Source organism: Rhopalosiphum padi, chromosome 2 (assembly GCF_020882245.1).
Source record: "Rhopalosiphum padi isolate XX-2018 chromosome 2, ASM2088224v1, whole genome shotgun sequence".
NCBI lineage: Eukaryota > Metazoa > Arthropoda > Insecta > Hemiptera > Aphididae > Rhopalosiphum > Rhopalosiphum padi.
The window spans coordinates 49,341,550-49,361,419 of NC_083598.1; the positions used below are offsets into that span (position 1 = coordinate 49,341,550).

At 26.1% G+C, this 19,870-nt stretch overlaps 1 protein-coding gene across 4 annotated transcripts in view; it reads left to right on the forward strand.

The window, feature by feature from the left end:
• The window catches only part of LOC132921626 (cell adhesion molecule 3-like), a 410,858-nt gene that overhangs the window by 285,808 nt on the left and 105,180 nt on the right, over positions 1-19,870 (forward strand). The gene's annotated exons all lie outside the window — the stretch shown is intronic.

Consider the following 19,870-nt stretch of genomic DNA (forward strand, 5'->3'; position numbering starts at 1 on the left):
ATATTTTTTTTTGATTTGCAATTAGATTTTTCTTTTTTTTTTTTCAATGTAAAATATTGATTTTAATTTTTTTATAATTGTACGTTTGAAATGTATTCTTACGAGCTACACGTTTACAAATATTGGTTATCATTGGGGTGTTCTATGTATACATATTATACCAATCATTATTATTATATGGCTGTGAAATGGTGACCGTCTTAATAGAAAACGAAATTACCTACTAATAAACAATAATGTTGAATTTAAAATTTAAATTATATCATTTTCTTAATCGGTAATTAAATAAAAAATAATGCAATTATTGTAATTTTCATATAAATTATCGATTTAAATTGTTCGTGATTTTTTCTCATGTTTCAAATCGATTTCAAGCTTTGTCATAAATTTATAATCTATACTAAAATTGTCATCTATGAAATATTTTTTCTATGGTGATTTGTGAATATTATATTCGTATAATATAATGTATTTCGTATATGCATATTTTTTTACCAAGTAGGGACCGGGGTGAACCAAAGTTAAATTACATAATTATACATGGATATTCATATTGTTAAGCAATTTTCAACCAAAAAAATGAAGTTAACTCCATATATCTATATATTGTGTTTTAGTGTACGGTGCAATGCATATCTCAGCATGTAATGTAAAAACATAGAATAAGCCATAGCTATAGTGTCACAGACACTTTAACTATGTATAATTATTTTAATATGATATTTAGATTTAAATGCAATATATAATAATATTATTTAAGTAGGTAATTGAATACGCAATTTAGCATTTAATTATTATTTTAATTTTATTTCATCATACTCGAGAAATTAAACTTTAATTTGACTTAATATTATTATTTCTAAATTCTGTTGGTGGTTATCTCATTTCTGTTACAGATTAATTTATAGTCTACGTCACATGCATTATGTATATATATATGTTAATTATATGTAAGGCATTTTTATATTTATTTTATTCATTAATTTATTATTATTATTTAATTTAGTAATCCTAGATAGGTAACTATCAATAAGTATTTGGCATATTTTTAAATTTATTTATTACTTATATTTCATTCACAATTAAATATATAAATAGTTATTTATAATAAATTTCATAAATATTTTTAACGAAACAATTATACACATGGATATTCATAGCATATTTACTATCATTGATTTATTTTTACTGTATTGTGTATGATAATTTATAACACTAACACAATCATATCAAAGGTGAGACCAAGAATAGTATAATATTGTCATCAAAGTTCTGCATATAGTAACTAAAAAGAGATTTTGATAATAGCATATTTATTGTTAAAGCAATTTAAAGATCACTCAAGATAGACAAAAAAATAATATGTACCTATTCCAAATGTACGAATAATATACAAACTAATCGTTTTACTTTAAACACCACTAGTAACACCATAAAACATAGACCTTATACTATATAAATTCAATATTTATTTACGCTGTATATGCATTCTTGGTTAATATTTGTTACAACAAAAAATATAACCATGATCCTGACGAAGCAAATCGAAATGCAATAAACAACAAAAATAGTGAAACATTATCTTTTTTATCACTTGTTGACATTACAGAAATATAGATAAAATATACTGCATTAATATAATATAGAACACGTATGACACAATGTTAAAGACAACAGATAAAAATGAATAAAACACTTTTAGACTCTCACTAAATTGCATAAGTCTATGCATGTAATAAAGAAGTTACACTAAATAAGCTCAGAATTAGTCACACGAGAATCTCGCGTTGCACATGAACACCTGATGGGCGACGGCTAAGACTTAGCCCCCATTGTGCTAACAGGAAATTTACAAATTATAATTTAACACATTGTCGTCCACTGCTCTAATTTCAAATACCCCAGAAACGGATTCCATATTACAGAACATTTGTATGAAACAATAGGACTATTTTCATGAAACTTATAATTTATAAAGTATTCAAAAGTATGAAAATTATTTTTTTTTATAGGTCCATTATAATATATTAATATCTATTATTTTATTTATAATTTAATTAAAATTGTTTCATGATAATATAATTGTACTAAACAAACTTTACTTTTTACACACATTATATTTTTGTCAACATATTATACTAAGCATGTATTCTTAATTTTTATTCTCAAACTAAGTTTAAACAAACTTTTAATAATAAAGAATATTATTTATATTTACTCGTTGCATTTGAACACTTTTATTCTAATTTTCGCGTAGTAAATATAGTCACAAAAGTCACGTTTTACAAAAATAAAATATAAAAGCCTAAATCTAATTATACATTCTAAAATTTAAAATGTTTTATGACCAAGACGAAGAAAAAATATTTTAATTGTATTTTTTTCTCTTGTTTTATTTATTTTGTTTTATGGCCATAACTATTGTGTTTCTAAAAATAATATTAATTAGGTTTTCGTTTTTTTTAAAGTTACAAGATGGTATAAACATTCGTGTTTCGTGTAAGACCGTTTAACTTTAGAACACTGATGATTTCATATCGTATCTAAATATATTATACAATAAATCAAATCGATCATGGTAAAAATATTGACCAATACTAAAAATTTGAATTTTTTAGCATCTTGTATACTTAATTCTTCAATCTCGATTACAAAATAATGTATTTTACATTATAAAACATAAAAAAAAAATCCGTTATCTCTAAAGTTACTATACTCGGAATACAATTATTTATTCATCGAAATTCAAAAGTAATAACTATTTTTTTTTTATAATGTGTTAAATATTATTTCCTGTCGAAAAACGTGCAATTCGTTTTTATCAATAGTTTGAAAAATAAAACAAAGTATTCTATGTTATCTAAAATAGTACCGAATAACTTGACTTTTCCATTTAGTTACTCTGAAACCCGTTCTGATAATCGATCTTATTGTCTCGACCGTGCGAAACAGAAGACCATCAGTTATCGTAACCACATAGGGTTAGAGCAAAATATTGAAACAAATACAATTATGTGTTAGTGAGTAATGTACCTATAAGCAATCATTTATATAATAATATATATATATCAAATAAGTCTATTTCACTGAACTTACAATACTCGAATTTTTAAATTTCTGTGGAAATTGACTTTTATTTTGTTTTAGCTTTACGCGATAAACTGTCAATAAATAATTAACAAATTATATCGTCGTGAAATTTTCACTTAAATTAATACAGTTTATTTATCGGTTCATATAATATTGTTTAGCAGAGCTTACAAAATTTGTTTTTCTGATATCTATGTTTCTTGGTCAATTGAATATTATATTTAAATTGCATCAGTTGAATTTATCGTGTAAGCTGCTAGCTATATAATATAAGCAATTGATATCCGGTTTTAAATTTAGCATTGAGGTGGAAGGCAGAAATTGATATATGACATTGGTGCTGTATTAAATTGTGTACTTTAAACTTGAAAATTCGAAAAAGTATCTTATACCAAACTCGCTTTACACGATTTTAAAGATTTTTTGATTAATTAATCAAAAGCTATTCCATGTTAATTTTATCATTGAAACATAATTGAAAATTTGAGATCAACTATTTCTAAGTACTGTAGATAGAATGAACAATATCATTGATAATATATTTAAGATACATAATTTAAATAAATTTGTTCCTAGAAACTTGCATTGATGTATATTACATTTTGTTTGCGTTGAGAAACTATAGATAATAAAGATAAAAACCAAAATAATAATTTATTCAAATAAGTTTAAATTTATCTCATTAATTAATCATATTTATAAATATCAATAAGTTTAAAATTATCATAAATTCATAACTTTAAAACATAGTACAAATGATGTTTACATTTTTAACAAAAACAAAATCAAACCATATTCTTATTGAATGCAGACAATGATGTAAGTGTAAGCCTATTTGGATTTCTAACAAAAAAATATCGTCGTCATTTGTTTCGTCGTAGATTTGTAGTACTTATTAGTTATAGAACTATAATACCCAGTTAATGAAGTAATATTTAAGTACCTTATATTTTAGTTATTTTACTTACTAAAATTAGTAATTAAATAGATATAGATTTATTCTTAAAATAATAAACATAAGTAAAAAATAAATTATTTAAAACCTAAATTTTAATCTCTTCAAAAATGTTGAATATATAACGTATTCAATTTAGAGATGATATTGATGTATCATGTATTGTAATTATTTATTATAAAGTATCTTGCTTGTTCTTAACTATGTATATTTTATATTTTTTGCCGTTCCAAAATATGCTTAACGAAAAACTGAAAAAAAAACAACATTGAAATTGGAATCGTTTAACAACCAATAATGTTCGAAATCTAAACATTTTTGGAAAGATATAATATTTATTATTTATGTTCTGTGAACATAATATTATTACCAATACACTTTTCAATAAATTATTGATAAAAGATAAATTTAACAGCTTGAAAATGTATATTGATTTCCCTTACAAACAGATAATACAATAGTATAAAGACATCACGCACTCATCCTTACCAGATCTGAAAACCAAATATTTTTAGATAATATTTATGTTAATATGTTCATATTATATACACGACAAAAAAATAAAGGAAAAACAAGCTAGTTATTTGTTATAACTTATAACAATTGTATAGTATTCTCTCTTTCTCTTTTTTTTTTTTTTTGAATAAAAATAACATCAATATACGTACTATACAATGTATCTGGAGAAGAGCATTATATGAACAATATTTTATTTATATAATAATTGTTTAGATATACATTACTATTTAAATAAGATTCTATTCGAGTACTGAACATACAAGTACATATTCAAATACAATGTTGGGGGATTTAATGAACATAAATACATAATATATATTATATATATATATATAAATTATAGCATACAATAACTTTAATAATTATAATCCTAAAATAAACATGAGGTCCACTTTAAATAAATAAATAATAATGATAGGTATACATGTAACACGGTTTTTGGAAAAAATGTATTTTGTTTTTGTAGTAAATTTAAAATGAATAACAATAGACACTTGACATTTTCACAGAAAATTCATATTAGCGTTTTTTAGACATGAAATAAATTTTTATTTAACGCCTGAAGGCACTAGAATGTACAAAGTATTACTTATAATTAAATTAACTTAAGATTATATTATAATATAACAAATACGAATAATGACAGTATGACACTTGGTCCAACATTTTAACTTTAAGTGTTCTATTCGTTAAGAAGACGTTGAACTATGATATTATTGGGCAACTAATTCAAAGAGCACTAAATTTATTTATTAGTGGTTTATGAACAATTGAATCAAATGCTTTTCATAGGTCTGTATATTATATAAAATCAACTTGTCTGCATTTTTCAACATCAAATAAATTAGGTAATGTACACTAACAAATTAGTACAAATTGATTTATGGGTTCGGAAATAACGCTGTTCCCCCGCAATTATAACACTATTAAATGCATGTATAAGATAGTTTTGGTTCAACTAATTTCTCAAAAAGTTTTGGTAATGTGCTTAATTTTGAGATAGGGTAGTAATTTCTTATTGAATTTCGATTGTCAGCCTTAGAGAATGGTATTACAATTACAAAACTAGGCGATGAAAAATTCCAAGAGTTAAGGACATATTAAATAAAGTACACAGTAGGCGAGTGAGGGCATAATGACATTTAGATAAAACAATTGGAAGGAGTTTATTTTTAAAATATTTTAACTCAATTCAATTTTAATATTCATTCACACTTTAAATATGTAATAAAAGGTTTCTTATTAGTTTAATTTATCTATTCCATTTATATAGAAAAAATTTAGTTTTCATTTATTTGAATAAAATTGTTGAATAGTCGATAAAGAAAAAAATGATATGATTGTATAATGTATTACCGTAGTATGTATTAATATTTTTAGAAATATAAAATAAAATATTTTATTTAAAACGTTTGTTATGTAAAAGTAATATGCGTATTTTGGTGAAAATAATTTAATATAGAATGTGTTAAAAATAAGATTCAAATCATAAATCTATGTATTTGTGAAAAGTTAAATAATGAATATTATAGCTTATATTATAGAGTAATAATTCATGATATTTTGCATAAGAAATTATTCGTGATATTATTAAATGTTTTAATAATAATTTGTTATTTTCCTGTGTCTTAAAATGAAATCCATGTTCCATCACAGTCTGTTTCACGCACCCGCAGAGCTTAAAATAATATGTTCTATACGACCGATACAATATACTTATATTCGGTGTACACCAATAATCAATATTTAAACACAACGCTTTAACACTTAATCGTTGCATTATTCGCAGCGATACCTACCTAACATATTATTTACGTAAACGAATCCATATTGTGTACATTGTCCCGATAAAACAATATATTATAATATTCTATAAACAGAGTGATAACAAATCTGAAAACGCGTTAGGATTCGTTAATTTCTATAATTTACACTCGAAAAATTCATTCTACTATTTTAACTGAAATAATCCTCTAAAAATTAAATTTTCAATTGTAAACGGTGATTAAACAAAATTTTAAAATAAATTCCAACAAATGTGATGGACTATTTCGAGTAAGATTAATGACAAATTTATATATATTTTCAAATTGCTTATCGAATTACTACGTAGTTTGATCACTTATTGGTGACATAGTTATTGTACAAGATGTACATAGTTTTTAGTGACAAATTTCACTTGTTGAACACAAATTGGTGATATATGCATGCGGTCTTACATTATATACAAACTCTTTTAGATTATTAAAGAAGAACACACATACACATCACTGAAAATAACTATTTACATTGAACTATTTTAAAATAGTCGATATCCAATTCGTATTTATGATTAAAAACTCTAAAGAATATATTCTTACATTATATATTAGAATTGTATTATATTATACAGTAATATTAGTATTCAATTTTACGCACTAAAATTGCAAATACATAATACATAATACATATTTTAAATTAATATTAAAACACTTTCTGAATATTTTTACTAAAAACGTTAAGTATTTTGATTAACTCGTTTGCCACTCTTTTTTTTTTTTGTTACCATTCAGTTTTCTATACCCTCGAGATATAAATAATTTATCAAATAGACTATCAACGTAAATCTTGACAGTGATGTTGTTAGCAGAAACCATACGATTTTACATTATGTTCTATACATAATATTATGATGCTGCGTGTAAGTAAAACGTATGAATATATTAAATTTGACTAAAAACACATGTACGCAATTAATCATAAATAACGCCGTAATGATTTATTGTCGAAATGTCGTATGTTATACGCAACTACTATTTATATGCATACAATTATTGCTATAGAAAATGTGACGAGGTCTATTAACAAAGCATAAGGCTTCCTTAAATCTAAATAATTTATTTTTAATTATTGCAAAAAATCAAAATAGCATTAACCCAAACAACTGATCAGTGTAAAGAAAACAAAATGTTGTCTGAAATCGGGGAATACGTCGCCGTCACTTATACGCTAAAAATATAAATAATATTAGTTTCCATATTTTTAAATTTTAAATTTGAGTTCTGGTAATACCTAATTTCGTTTAAACCGTACTCGGCTAAGACATGTTCTGAATAAATATGACGTGTCTCAACAACAATCCACGCGATGCACAATCCGACAAACTTTCTAAAGAGTGGTCGTAACCAGAATACTATCATCGTCTCCACAAAACTTCAATGAGTTCGCTGAATTGTAAATATCTATTTTACATAAAACTGTAACTAAAACTAAATAACATCACGTGATGCAGCTTATTTAGAAGATTATTATATTAAAAGGTTTTGCCCACTTATTTGAAACATTTTCAAAATAAAGATATGACCCATATTATTTCACGCTCAATGTTTTATAATTATGTTGGTGTTATATTCACTTTCAAGTGAGTTTCAACAGATAAATATATTTTTTTCTTATTGAACATCATAAATTCTTAAATAATTTATTGTATGAAAAAAATATATATATAAGTATAAAATGTAATATTCTATAGTTTATTATTATAATATGAGTTTCCGGTGATTGTAAGCTGTTAAAATTCAGCCGAATGTTATAATTATATAAAAATATTACCTAATTAAACCGTAACAATAAATTATCAAACACATTATATAGGTATACGTTCATTATTATTCTATTAGTAAAGCAAATTGAATGTTGTTTAAAACTAATTGAAGGTACTTTTTAAACATATATTTGTTTTTAATTATACTTTTTACTAACGAGATTTAATTTTTAACGTTTAATTGGTATTTTTTTTTTTTTTTAGTAATAATGTCCAACTTGTCACTAAAACACTCATAATGACAAAGCTTTATTTTGTTTAATTTATTCATAAACATTTACTTTTATGTTGCATTTTTGTTAAAATGTTTATTTGAAACAAATACATTTAGGTGATTTTAGTTTAATACTACGAATTTCGAATATCCATATTATTTGTTATGTAGCAACATTGATATGTCAAATTATTATAAATTGACCAACAGAAAACCAATCAGATTTTATATTGAATCATCATGAATAATACATTCAACTTGTGGGTTTTAGAGATATTTTGAAATGTTTGTACAATGATTATACAATATGCATGTTATAATTAACTCCAAACGAGAAAATATCTAATTTAACTAGGAAGTATATTATATATTATTTAAAAAATATTTTTATTTTAACTAAAAAAGTTACGAATTCAATATAGGAATGGCTATTTAAAAATGTAAGTTTAAATAAAACATAAACACTATAAAGTTCATGACTGTGATAATTTATAAAGTACCTATTTCAGATATTTAAAAATAGATACCTAAACACTAATATTAATTACAACGTTAGTCAATATACTGTATAATACAATATTATATTACTCTTTACAATTTATTATAATAATTTTTATTTTTCAAAGTCTAGTCGTTCAATTTTTAAGAACTCAAACATATCGATGTTATTAATAATGCATGTTCAACCGGTCGAATGTAAGTTCCTAAACTAGACCTATCAGGTAAAAAATACATACGTTAGTTCCTACACGATAGAATTAGGTACATGTGTAAGTTTTTACGCGGTAAAAAAGGTACGTTATATTATTATATATAATTTATAAGTTATCAATATAATATCAGCTATAATATCATATAATACTGTCATACATTTTAATATGATAATAATTGATTTATTATGTGGTTATAATATTTCTTCAATTACTCCTCACTATTATATTCTTCTAAATTATATTATTTTCACATCATCAGTTTGATAACTTATAAAGCTATAATACTACATAAAATATAGTAGATATGTACCTGTCTTACGCCGTGTAGGAACTAACATATATACCTTTTTTTCCATGTAGGAACTTACACATCACATATGTAGGAATTAACGTATGTATAATGGACATCAGGCCACTGCAGAATTGAGGGTAATGAGAAAGCGGACAAAGAAGCTCGTAAAGCAGTTGATAACCCGAGGACGGAAACACTCACTTGTTGAGATCCATAGCAATGTTAACACCTATTGCACCAGTTTATATGAATCCAAATGACATCTCACACCCAATAATAATCTAAGGGAAATCAAAAATACTATCACATACTGGCCCAAGCCTAATTCATTATATCGAAAAGATTAAGTAATTCTCAACAGATTACCTATAGGTCACTTGAAGATGTCTCATGGTCATCTCATACGTAGAAAAGAACAAACGTTTTGCCAAACTTGAGGTGAACCTTCAACTGTCAAGCACCTCCTTATTCATTGCCAGAACCATATACAAACAAGGAGGGTCGTAGATTTTCCAGACAGCCTATACGAAGCCCTAAGTCCATCCGAAGTCAACTTTAACAAAACAATCACCTTCCTCAGACAAATCAAAATAAACAATTCAATATAAAAATGTAATGTAATTTTTTTTCCCCTGGTATTAAGTTAATAACCTAAACCATTGATGTTGAAAACATGAATAAAAAAAAATGCATTACCCGCTACTCTCGTATAGGAATTTACGATTCCCCGTTCAACCAAGGTTTAAACATACATATTTATATAAAAAAAAAGTATAATCTTTATGTTACTAATTGTATCTACATAAAAAATGTACATGTATATTTATTATAGACACTCAAATTATATTATTTATTTATAGTGTACAAATATCCCTAGTATTTATATAATATTGTATTAGATTAAAATTATTAACTAAAATATTAATGAAACGTGTTATAATAGCAGAATATAGGCTACAAGATTTGTATTACGTTGGATTCTAAAAATATAATTTCTTTAAAATAAAATATGACCCACCAGAGACGAATCTAAATGGACAATAGCCACCTGATCCCACACAAAAAAAAATCTTTATGTTTTAAGTAGTATTAAAAACACATATTTTTGGACTTATAACTTTGAATTTTTTTGTTTAAAACACATTACTATAATTTATGTATTATTAAATGAATATAAAATGTAACGGTATTTTTATTTTTTAAATTTGAAAAATAAATTTTATAATAAAATTTGATTTTTAATAATCCATTTTAATTTATTTTCAAATATTTAAAAAAATATTTTATCAACGCATACCATCAGGAAATGATTAAATCTTTTTATTTGAAAAAAGAAAAAATAATAACGTTTATGTTTCGGATTTGATAAAAACCATTAAAAATATTGATTTTGTAGTAATTATTTATCATGAAGATCTTTTCATTTTCCACCACTGTATATATATAAAAAAATCCAGGTCTGGTAGTTAATAATATCGAGTCTTTATCATTACACTTAATTGTGTGCAAGCACACTAAATGTCTATGTTATTCGTGAAATTAACTTCACATTCATCGTATTTACTATAACATTGTTTAATAATGAGTTACGATGAAATCACATAACGAAAAAAACAAATACTAACATAATAGTTTAAAAGAAACGAACTTTTTGAAAATTATTAAAAGTTCTGACATTCATACTTCGCATCTAAGCATTTTTTTAATAATATTTTATTTTAAATGTGAAAATAATATTTTAGTAGTATTTCAAAAATTGTTCATATGTTATTACTTATTATTAACTCGAATTGTCAACATATTATATGAAGCTATCAATTACGAGCGTTTACTGCATGGTTGCAGAAATACGACATAAAAGTTATTAAACTGTTTTATTAAAATGTATTTTGTATTTCTTTTTTTTTTATCGAAATACATGAAGAATAATATGAATTTAATATAAAATTTTAAAATGGCTGAAAAGTCAAAGTTTAAAAACAAAATAACTCACCTGAGCAATGTTTTTTTTTATTTATTAATAACAAGCATTGTACACATATTACATATGCATAATAAAGTGTAATTTAACTTTTAAATAAAACTGATAATATCTATTTAGCTCTTTCAGAATCTGCTGTGTGTGTACAGCAAAATGTTTTGTTAGTATTAAGATAGATAGTTACATATAATACAGACATACAGTATATTAATTAAATAACAATAATTAATAAGGTTTTACGTTCATTCGTGATGATCGTTCAAAAAATGTTACCTTACCTAGGCGGTTTTTTTTTTGTGATCTTTCTACAACGAATGACACCGATTATTCATTATGGTAATTGGTAGGATATAAGGCGAATGAAAATACCTAGAATAACGGTTGGCAGCTAGTGGACCACCGAAGGCAGAAACTGGACGGTCAAAATATCTAAATTAAATTGTGTAACTAATTTATTATAAAGATTTAACAATTTTTTTTTTTTTTTGATCCTCATTTATTTATTATTTTAATCTTTCAAACTCCGATAGAAATAACTTACTAGAAATTAGTGACCAGGATTAAGCTGAAACGTAATATACATGTAATCTGGAACTGGAACGTGTTTTCTAGCCGAACAGCATCAACATAACAAGATTTCGAACTTAATATAGTACAGTGCCAATCATTAAACGAAATGTGCGAAAATATTAAACACTTTATACCGACTGAAATCTAAAAATAAATCGATATAAATATCAACCAAAAAAGGCACCTGGCTAGGACCAAATAAATCAAAAAATAATGAGAGAATTACCTAAAAAGGCTATGATTCATTTTACTCTCATCTACAATGTCATCCTTCGTACCGAATACGTTCTCAATGGAAACGAGCTCAAGTTATCATGCCTACTAAACGAATTGTAATGATTGAAACTCAAATACACATGTATGATGGATCATATATCGCATGTTATGTTTAATAGTTTAAATGTAATATTTCTAATCATTATTTCTATCGTAACTATTCTAAATATATTATATAATATAATATATTGTATTATCTATATTCGATTTATGCAATACATAGTACTACGAAATATGTCAAATTTTAAATACTATAGTAATATACGTATATATATGATATATTATTATACGTTTAATGTACGAGAATTTTAATTTTAATTTCAACTTGACTAGTTTATATTCAAGGCATTTTTCATAGATCTAATATTTAACGTCGGCTCAGATTTTAAAGCACTCTGGCAAAAGATTATAATTGTACACACACGAGATAACGAGTAGGTATTCTATAGACAATAATATTATAATTAGTATGTTTTTGGGCTCGAAACGTATGACGAAATGAGTCTGTCAAATTACTATAATATTTCGGTGTCGACAATCGAAGCCGATCGACGTGCACCTCCCATGACGGTGATATTAATATCGGTCTGTCTCCAAACGAATACGACGGTGGCGTATTCAGGGTCAGCGTATAGGTCACTATATATACTATACACAATATAACGATAATAATATTATACCTTCGGTGGACCTTTTCACGGGCGCGAAGATAAGAAGTGCCCTCTGGGTGTGTGCGGTTTGCCAAAAAAGCCATAGGTACCTCTACGGCGGTGTTCTATTGCCCGGAATGATCTATTATATTCCCACGCAGACGTTCCGGGGACTAATTGTGGTAGCGGACAAGAAAAGCTCCCGACGCGCACACACAGAAGCCGCGGCCGGGAAGAAGCTATACATGTATATAATATCTAAGCGCGTCCCGAGTTGACCGATAAAGGCAGCAGGGCCCGTCGTAATAAATTAATGACTAGAGTGCTGCTGCGGCCCCATATAGCTAATGGAAAGAATAAGCGGCACTGCAAAGTCCGCCGTTGAAAAATCGTTTGTCCGACACTTATCTGAGTCCATGCCAAAGACGTGTTTGCCGGCGTGTTGTCATTATTTGCCCGACCGACGTGAGGATGATTTCCGTAAATCGGCAGATATAATAATATTATCGTTCTATCCATAGGTATTCTATGTAGTAGTCGGATAAAAAATTAAAAATACACGTTTCGACGGTATTCAAACCGATCGAATCCGGTCACAATATTATCATCGTCTACGATATTACGTACGTATATTATTGTTATTATTTCGCTCGTAATGTTTATGTTACTATAATTGGAAATGTTGTACAATTATTGATGAAAGAGGAGAAGAAGAGAATATTAAGCTAACAACGTATAATACAAAATAAAATTATAACCAATGGATTAACTCGAAAAACACTATTCCAATTTTATAATAGGTAATAATATAGCAAAATTAACAAAATGGATTATTAATATTTTTTTTTTTTTTAATAAAGTACCATAGAAATTGGCAATATAATTTGCACTTAAAAATCCATAACATTTTCAATTCAAATACCTCATGCTTGCAAATTATAAATAAAATATACTCATAACTTATGAGTCATAAGTTATTTTTATTAAAATTAAAAAAAAATTAAATCATCAATAAGCTACATTAATTTTTTATAAGCGTTTAAACATTAAATGTTGACAGAATTTGGCACTTAAACATAAAATAACAATTTTTATCAAATACAATATATTCGTTATTTATCATCATTTAAAGAATATTAAGATTAATATAGATGAATATAAAAACTACATACACTATATCATTTTTTTTCACCAATTTTATGGAGAAAACAATGTGTATAGTAATTTTTAATGGACGTTTCGGACTATAGTTATCACGGATAATATTATAATTAGACTGTTATTCACTTTAAGTGGAGGTAGACTTAATCCTTTGATATGAAAAAGTCCTCGAAATGTCCATTACTTATGATGTATGACACGCGCGTGGTAACTTCACGGTATACACACACATTTTAAACCACTATAAAATATATGATATTACAAAAGTAATTATTTTATCAAATTATTTTTTAACCATTAATTAATTGCAATTTGTTGTTTTTTTTTTTTTTTACAAGAATGACAATTTTAGTTGTTAATCTAATATTATTAATAATCACACATATTTTCGGAGATATAAATTGTATTTGCGTATAGCTACCTGTGTTTAAGTAATAAAGTTTTTTAAGTTGATGAAGATTACCTCATTATTAAAAAAAAAAAAAAACTTTTTTAGTTAATTGGTGAAACGTGAAAAAATTAAATGAGTTTTGAAAGTTTTGCGTAAAGACGATTATGGACTACATAATAGGCACTATTAACGGCTTATTATAATACGCTATCGGTGTAGATAAAGTATATACAACATGGGTAAACATATTTTCCACTCAAACGGATTACTATTATTGTATATAGACATGAAAATGACTCTCACTATAATAAGCGGGCCTGGTTTTACAAAATCGTATTCATTATACAGAGTGATTCGCCCACCATGATTACCCTTTTATTTAGAATTTTTTTTTTACACTTTAAAATCACATTTTCAAATACATAGTGCAATTCAATGCGTTTTTCCTGTAATGATACAAACTGCATTTTTCCAAATGGTATAATACACCCTTATATTATATTTTAAACTATTCATTATATTATGATTTTTTGAAAATATTAATGTATTTAAATTAAATATTTAACAATAATGTTTTGAGTTATTAAAAATAATGAACCAGCAATAATAGTACATGCTTATACGTTTAGATGATATATTGGCCACAATTCATGATAATTACCATATTAATATGAGTCCAGAAAAAATATTTAAAAAAAATAAATACAATAGTAAAGAACTAATAACTATATTCTTCAAATGACTATAGTCACTAATATCTTCTAAACTAGCGTTTTCCCAAAAGGTGTTCAACGGACAGTTTCAAGGGTTCCGCTAAATGTAAATGATTAATGAAAAAATTATTTCATATTATTATATTTGGATTATTTATATTATTAAAAATTATAAATTTAAATTATTTAAAAAATGGGGGTTCCGCGAAACACAAACAGTTTCTTAAGGGTGCTGTGGTCGTAAAAGTTTGGGAACCGTTGTTTTAAACTGTTTATCGTTAAAAATGTTATTCAATCTATGTATCTATTGTTTAAATTTAAATTGTAATGCGACATATTTCATATTATAACAAATAAAAATGATATGTTTAAATGTTCGAAAAACAAGTTTGTAACATACATTTTAAGTAGCTTAAACATTTTTAAAAATAATTTCTTTAGTTATATAACTTTAAAAACCGGTATTAAATAATTGCATACAGGTAATACTAAACAGTATTATGTAGGTATGCTTAGTAAATCACCCTGTACAATATCAAGACATATTAAATGCAACGACGGCAATGGATAACATTATAATACGCATCGCGTATAGTTGTTCCAGCATTAAATTAATTAATAACGAAATGATTTTGTGCTGTGTAGTACCCAATACCATGTAGATATTGGGTGAGTATTTGCACAAGAGTGTAGTTCCCGTCAAAGGGATCGGTTTGTTAGAAAATGTCACGAGTTTCGAATTAATTACGCAATACATTGTAATTGGCGAGGTAATATTATGCAAAACAATAAAATACAATAAATATATCAACACATATTCTATAGAAGTGTTTATAATAATTAATTAATGAATTGATTAATTAATTAATAAAAGTAAACAGTGCGGTTTAAAGATAAATAAAATAATAAGACTGCATACTAAAGTGTTAAAAACAGTTGGTAATTTTAAGTGCTTGAGAGTTTTGAGGTAATGATGAAATATATTGAATTGTGGTAAGAGTTTAGAGTTAAAGATGTTTGGCCCAGAAGGTTGGATTTTATTTTGGAAGCCGTTATAGTTTCACTGTGAAACATTGTTCGCAGTATATATAAAAAAGGAAAAAACCAAATTAAAAAAAAAAAAACATAATATTTAATTTATTTGCACTTACATCATCGTCCGTGAACTGGAAAACTGGAAAAATGAAAACGGACTATGAATCCATATTGTCAATCTGTTCCACGAGTTTTTCAAATAAGAAATACAGCACAAGAAAAGCTGTCCGCAAGCAAATCCTACTTGGTTAAATCATCATATATTATACAAATGGGTATACCGAGAAATAATTGGCTATAACGATTAATTATGTCTGTTTAACAAACTATAATATTATATACATCGTTATTAAAGTGGGTACTTCATGTAATATAATTTAAAAGTTTTTCATCAATTTCGAGTCGTTTGTGATCTTCAACTACCTACATGATGTTTTTTAATGCAAATCATATTCTACGATATTATTATTATAATAATAATTTTAAAACTCTTCGTTCTGGAACACGTTTTTAATGCTACACACTGCTTTGAACAGAATTAATTTTTTCGTCGATCATCTCATGCGGGGAGACTTTTGTAGTAGTCACGCATACATACATTATATATTTTTTATAGTGGATTATGTACAATAATATATTATAAATTCGTAATTTTTCATGTGCAAACAAAACGAGTTCAAAAGGATGGTTTAGGGGGAAATCATTTTCATAATAAACGTATAATTCAAAACTCATTAGACCCCCATTATGCGTGCAGTGTCCCAATTGCGAATAAAAAAAAAGTTTTAGGACTTTTCAGAAGTTTATACAAAAGTATACAGACTGTATAATACACTTCTCCGTCAAGTAGCAGTATGGAAACGTCCACAAGCGGTTTCTCGAAAATTTAAAATTAAAAAAAAAAAACCACCCAAATATATTGTTTAAGAATTTTGCGTCTGGCAGCTCTCACGTGTTTCAATAAAAGTTATTGCAATTTTTATACAAGTGGTATTTTTGCGCCTAAAATTCACTGGATTAAGTCGTAAAATAAATAAGCGAACATACTATAATCCTTTAAACTATAAATGTCATTCTCGTGTGAAATTTATGTTGTACTTATATTTTTATTATGTCCAAAATATTCATAATATTTAAGTGTTCGCGTAGCTGACGTGTGTGGACTTAACTAATAATATACCGACTCGATTATTATTAAGTATAACCGACGTAAGTTTCTGTTTTTCGAAAACTCTATGCGCACGATTGTTATTATTTATGCGTAAGTATTTACGATATGAAAAATAAATTAACTATTTAAGTGGTTAAAAACGTGTGGTATACAACTTCTATCGGTAAATATTATGTATACCTATCACATTATAATATACTTACGGCTCAACCGTATACAACACCTAAGTGTCTTGGGACACTGGTGTTTGGTCAGTATAACGACCATACCCTAAAATGACAGTATAAATAATTCTCTAATTTACTTATCGTGTTGTACGCATTTGTGGTTTTAATCTCAAATATTGTTTTACGTAATATCTGACTGGTTTGACGCGTCTGCTCGCTCGCATTCGTCAGTTGACGGAAAGTAGAAAGTAGAATTTAAAAATGCAAATTATACAAAACTTGACAAAATGGCAGAATTTATCCCACGAAGTGAAAACTATAATGTAATATAGTTTATAATAATTGTTTTAATAGTCTAAATTTCTCTGAAAATCGTGTTGAGATATTGACGTGACGTACATCAATCGCTTAGTGTGTTCGATATGATGAATGAGAAGGGGGGGGGGGAGAGATACTGCCCAGAAAAATCAACTTTTTGAGTTTTTATTACTTGAAATGACTCCATGACTCCATGTTCATGTACGTCATTCGAATTGGTCGGCATTTTGTAGAGCCAACTTCGGTTATTTTCTAAAACAAGGTTGGTAGTCGAGTAACGAAATGTATATTATTATCCTTACGCGTTGTGATACAAACTATAATATAGACTATAGAGTACTTTTTTATAGTACAAATATTATTATTATTATTATTGTTGTTATATTGAAAATAACTTCTGCAGTGGTTCTCATATTTCCGATAGTTTTTTTCAGTGACTGTACTTTTACAACGTATTAAGCGCTTAATATTTCAATAATTTTGTTCAAACCTCTATACTTATAAAATTTGGTTAAATTATGAGTAAATAACGCTCGTTTCGCTGTAAGTTATGCCTCAATTACGATACTGCACATGCTACTATATGCACATACACCGAACTTACACCTTTTTTTATTACTCATTAACCATATTATAGTCATTAGTTATTTCCATATTCCGTTAATTTTTTATGATGGTATAACTTAAGTTTTAAACATACCTAGCTGTAAACATACAATTTTGCCCGCAAATCATTTTAACATTATGTATATTTTATATTCAAATAAGTTAGTTTAAATGAATATGAATAAAAAGTTAAAAAGGATTACCCTACAATAATAAAGTAAAAATTTAAAAATTGATATGATTTTTTTTCCATTTTTTTTTTCATGCTAAGGTCCTACAACAATTTTTTTTTAGCTTCCTCGGAATATTTCACGGGATATTTCGAAGTTAATATTGGAGAAAAATAATTTAATGGTAGTTGTTCCTACTTTTGATACTGTTCAACTTGTAAGTTCTACTCTAGGTATATAATGATTCGTTTGCAATCGTAATGATATTGGCTGATTGAATAAATAAATAAAGTATTTCTTCGTAATCATACCTAATGATATATTTAAATAATTATCGAGATGAATGTATCATCATATTAAATAGCGTTCAAAGTTTGTAACTATCTGATTAATAAAACCAATCAATTAGACTTGAGCGAAAACGGTTTCCAAACTTCTCGTTTAATAAATTACATACCAAAAATATTTCTCAGTAAACATAAATTTAAAGTGTGAGTTTCAAAACTCATCAATCATTAGAGGTGAATAACGTCCCATATGATGTTTCTTTTAGTTGTATGTTTTATTTTTACTTTTAACGAAAAAAGTGCATTAATAACATACACTTTAATAGTACAATCAAGTTAGGTTAGGTTATTATTATAATAATTCAATTAATCTCTTATAGTTAGTAATGTTAGTATATTAAATTGAAGATTATTGTATTTTCTAAACTCAAGTAGAACAGTAAATATTTAAATTTACATGCCTAGTGCAAAAACAAATATTTTATGATTGCAAAACGGAAAGGAAAAATGAAAACGGACGTTATACTGGAACGTATGGTGAACAATACACAATTATTATATTTATCATTACAGTTCTTGCTGTGTTCAGTTTTTATAATAATATAAAATGTCTATAAATTGATATGGTTATTTAATGACCCGGTTGCAGCTTATCAGTGACTTTGAAGTTCTATAAAATTCAAATTCAAGAGATTCCCTAGTATTCCGATTAGCTGATCAAAATCCCAACCAATAATCGAATGGGAAATTTTATCATTCCGATATCGTGCTCTACGTTCGTATCTAAAAATAAAATATTATAATAACAGGGTAAATACCTCAACTGTACACAGAATATTATTTTTCGAGATTTATTTATTTATTTATTTTTTATTTTAGAACTTTTAGTAGCAACTATTATAGTTCAACAATTACAGATTGACACAAGATAATCTATATAGTTCAACAATAAGATAGTGAAAGATTTAAATGTAACAATAAAACAACAGAAGAACTACATATACTGTT